This window comes from Palaemon carinicauda, chromosome 20, assembly GCF_036898095.1.
Source record: "Palaemon carinicauda isolate YSFRI2023 chromosome 20, ASM3689809v2, whole genome shotgun sequence".
Classification (NCBI taxonomy): Eukaryota; Metazoa; Arthropoda; class Malacostraca; order Decapoda; family Palaemonidae; genus Palaemon; species Palaemon carinicauda.
Genome location: NC_090744.1, coordinates 17,927,864 through 17,932,863, shown reverse-complemented (window position 1 = coordinate 17,932,863; position 5,000 = coordinate 17,927,864). Strand labels below are relative to the sequence as shown.

The window sequence follows — 5,000 nt, the reverse complement described above, 5'->3', positions numbered from 1 at the left end:
TGGGTCCTGGTCCAGATTTCATAAAATTATTTGCTTCTTCCTTTTCATGCAATTGATTTGCCATTGTTTATAAGCAACGTTTTCATTTCATTCTGTTACAAAACGAATATTTATTAATGAAAATAAATTATTCAATGCTTTGCGTATGAATAACATGAACTGATTATCAATATTTTGGGGAGATTTATAAAGATTATAATAATCTTGTTCATGAAAACAATCTGATAGGAATTCCAAATACTGTTGTTTGATTATGTGAGCATACATTTATATACAGTATATGTTCATATATACATACACGTGCACAAACACTCATGTATATGTATGTATATGTATGTATATGTATATATATATACACATATATACGTGTGTTCACGAGCGTCTCCACTTGTGCTGAGATTGTATGCAATCTGTGTATTTATGTTTGGTTATATGGAAATTTATATAATACAATCATCAAATGTATAGCATATCATACAACAACAACAACAACAACAACACCAAACAGCAGCAGCAACAACAACAAATGCAGTCGTTTCTAATCCACTGCAGGACAGAGGCCTCAGACATGCCCCTATTTATATCTAATATCATACAACAACAACAACAACAACAACAACAACAACAACAATAACACCAACAGCAGCAACAACAACAAATGCAGTCGTTTCTAATCCACTGCAGGACAGAGGCCTCAGACAGGTCCCTATTTATATCTTAGATTTGGCCAGTTTTCATCACCGCACAGGCCAACTGCAGATTGGTGATGGTGGGAGACTTTTGTCTGATCGCTCATAGCAAATTAACCTAGTATGGGTGTCCCTGACTAGTACAGCTTTATTGATCATGGCGATACACAAACCCTTTCATCCCGTTAAGGTATCCCCACTCAGAGAGGGATATACAAATTTCTGTGTATGTGTCCCCACTCAGAAAGGGACATATAAATTTCTGTTTATGTGTCCCTACTCAGAAAGGGATATACAAATTTCTGTGTGTGTCCCCACTCAGAGAGGGATATACAAATTTCTGTGTGTGTGTCCCCACTCAGAGAGGGATATACAAATTTCTGTGTATGCGTCCCCACTCAGAGAGGGATATACAAATTTCTGTATGTGTCCCCACTCAGAAAGGGATAAATAAATTTCTGTGTATGTGTCCCTACTCAGAGGGGGATATACAAATTTCTGTGTATGTGTCCCCACTCACAGAGGGATATACAAATTTCTGTGTATCTGTCCCCACTCAGAGAGGGATATACAAATTTCTGTGTATGTGTCCCCACTCAGAGAGGGATATACAAATATCTGTGTATGTGTCCCTACTCAGAGAGGGATATACAAATTTCTGTGTATGTGTGTGTATGTTTGCTTGTGTATCTGTATACACACCCCTCTTAAGACACAAGACACAAGCCACAAACGAAATGGCAGACAAGGCAGTAATTGAAAACGCCGCCGCCACTCCCTTTAATTCCCAGAATGCCAACAAGATTCAATATCACCCCGAGTGACAGACACATGTTCAATTAATAAAGTTAATGAACTATTACGCAATAAGAACCCAGGTAATGTAAATGCAACATTAACGCAGTGGACGTCATGCGAAGTCAATTTAACGAAGGCCTACCTTTAACATTAACCGGCCACAATGCTTCTCGCCATATTGGCTCGTGTGAATTCTGGTGAATATTTTATCTTTTCGTCGCCTCCCTGTGTCTCTTATCTGTGTTAGCGTATGCACGGACATACGCAGACGCAATATGTATGTATATACGATTGTATATATGTGTACGTGTTTATATGTATAGGTGTTTCTTTGAGGAAACATCTTATGTATATTGTATGATAACTAAAATAACACAGACCAGAAATTTGAAAAGAAAAAAAAAAAAGCAAAAAAGCAAACTTTAATAGAAACCCTCTTGCTTAAAAGATAAATCTATTACTAAACGTGATTTTAAAAATGCAATTGTAGAGAGAGAGAGAGAGAGAGAGAGAGAGAGAGAGAGAGAGGAGAGAGGAGAGAGAGAGAGAGAGAGAGAGAGAGAGAGAGAGAGAAGCAAACTTTAATAAATACCTGCTTGCTTAAAAGATGAATCTTTTACTAAACCCGATTTTTAAAATGCAGTTGAAGAGAGAGAGAGAGAGAGAGAGAGAGAGAGAGAGAGAGAGAGAGAGAGAGAGAGAGAGAGAGAGAGAGAGAGAAAAGCAAACTTTGATAAATACCTGATTGCTTAAAAGATAAATCTATTACTATTAACGTGATTTTTAAAAATGCAATTGTAGAGAGAGAGAGAGAGAGAGAGAGAGAGAGAGAGAGAGAGAGAGAGAGAGAGAGAGGAGAGGAGAGAGAGAGAGACAAGCCAGCCAACCCTTTGACGTCCTTTTAATTCCCGAAAGAATGCATTCCGCAGAATGATTGAATAAATGAATGAAATTGGGAGTTTGGCCAAAGGAAACGTGGAATGGGAGTTACAACGTTATTCTGTTGTCTGTTGAAATGAAGAGGAGAGATTAAGGATGAGAAAAAAGAATGGAAAAGCTGGAGACTTCTATTCAGCCTGAAGAGGAAGAGATGCGATAGATCGATAGATAGATAGAGATAGATACATAGATACATAAATACATAGATAGACAGACGGTGGAAATTTTTTAAGTGACAGATAGATAGAGATTGATAGACATAGGGGAAAGTTTATAAAAGTGATAGAAAGAGGTAGATAGATAGATATATAGATAGAAAGATAGAGGAAAGTTTATAGGTGATAGATAGATAGATTGATATAATATATATATATATAATATAAATCTATATATAATATATATATATATAATACATATTTATATATAATATCTATCTATCTATCTATCTATATATGTAAATAGATATTTAGAGATAGATAGATAGAAAGAGATAGATAGATAGAGAGAGACATAGTGAAAGGTTATGAAAGCAATAGATAGATAGATAGATAGATAGACAAAGTGGAAAATATAAACAATCTACGGTGATTAAATTTTACCTTCATTTTTATGACGATTTTCATTTAAAGTTAATAATCATGTCAATACAAACTGACATTTAGGCTTTTGATAGATAGATAGATTTTAAGTACATGCATTATCTAGTAATCTCTCTCTCTCTCTCTCTCTCTCTCTCTCTCTCTCTCTCTCTCTCTCTCTCTCTCTCTCGCACGTAGGTGGAACTCCCCCCCCCAAAAAAAACGACTCAAACAAGAAAAACGATAAATATATCATATGAAATGCAAAGTTGGTCTTATGAGACTAAGCCCGAAATACATAATAAATCTGAGAATTCAGGTACATAACTCTCGCAACAGGTGTGCTAGCAGGACAGTAAGTGCCCGGTTCATCTTTTAAAATGACTAGGGAACGTAAACGAAAGATTTAAGTGAAAAGGCATTTAGATGAACGTGGGGCCTTCTTAGAAAGAGGACCGGAAGGAACGAAAAGATATTGAGTTAAAGTTTCGTCAGAGGTAAAGAGGTTTGATGAGATGTGAGAGATCTTCAGTGGCTCGATAAGATAGGAGAGACGTTCAGTGGGTTTATAAGATATTAGAGACGTTCAGTGGGTTGATAAGATATGAGAGACGTTCCAGTAGTTCGATAAGATATGAGAGGCGTTCAGTGGCTCGATAAGATAGGAGAGACCTTCAGTGGCTCGATAAGATAGGAGATACGTTCAGTGGGTTTATAAGATAGGAGAGACGTTCAGTGGCTCGATAAGATAGGAGAGACGTTCAGTGGGTTTATGAGATACGAGAGAGACGTTCAGTGGCTCGATAAGATATGAGAGACGTTCAGTGTTTTGATAAGATATGAGAGACGTTCAGTGTTTTGATAAGATATGAGAGACATCCAGTGGCTCGATAAGATATGAGAGGCTTTCAGTGGCTCGATAAGATAGAGACGTTCAGTGGGTTGATAAGATATGAGAGGCGTTCCAGTGGGTTGATAAGATATGAGAGACGTTCAGTGGCTTGATAAGATAGGAGAGACGTTCAGTGGCTCGATAAGATAGGAGAGACGTTCAGTGGGTTCATAAGATATAAGAGACGTTCAGTGGCTCAATAAGATAGGAGTGACGTTCAGTGGGTTGAAAAGATAGGAGAGACGTTCAGCGGTTCGATAAGATATTTGAGACGTTTAAGTAGTTTGATAAGATATGAGAGACGTCCAATGGCTCGATAAGATAGGAGATACGTTCAGTGGGTTTATAAGATATAAGAGACGTCAGTGGGTTGAAAAGATAGGAGAGACGTTCAGCGGTTCGATAAGATATTTGAGACGTTTAAGTAGTTTGATAAGATATGAGAGACGTCCCAATGGCTCGATAAGATAGGAGATACGTTCAGTGGGTTTATAAGATATAAGAGACGTTCAGTGGCTCAATAAGATAGGAGCGACGTTCAGTGGGTTGATAAGATAGGAGAGACGTTCAGTGGCTTGATAAGATATGAGAGGCATTCCAGTTGTTTGATAAGATATAAAAGACGTTCAGTGGTTTGACAAGATATGAGACACTCAGTGGGTTGATAAGATAGGAGAGACGTTCAGTTGTTTGATAAGATAGGAGAAACGTTCAGTGGTTTGATAAGATAGGAGAGACGTTCAGTTGTTTGATAAGATAGGAGAAACGTTCAGTGGTTTGATAAGATAGGAGAGACGTTCAGTGGTTTGATAAGATATGAGAAACGGTTCAGTGGGTTGATAAGATAGGAGATACGTTCAGTGGGTTGATAAGATAGGAGATACGTTCAGTGGGTTGATAAGATAGGAGATACGTTCAGTGGGTGATAAGATATGAGAGACGTTCAGTGGTTTGAAAACTGTACTTCAGTTGAGTTGTGCCTGCTTGATTTATTATTATTATTATTATTATTATTATTATTATTATTATTATTATTATTATCATCAATCCCTTTAATGAGTATTAGTTTAGTTACTTGTTACGCGGTAAGTATGTAACAGTGTG

General features: G+C 37.2%; 1 protein-coding gene across 1 annotated transcript in view; it reads right to left on the bottom strand.

Moving 5' to 3' along the window:
• Positions 1 to 5,000, bottom strand: part of LOC137659676 (uncharacterized) — a 283,127-nt gene that overhangs the window by 85,126 nt on the left and 193,001 nt on the right.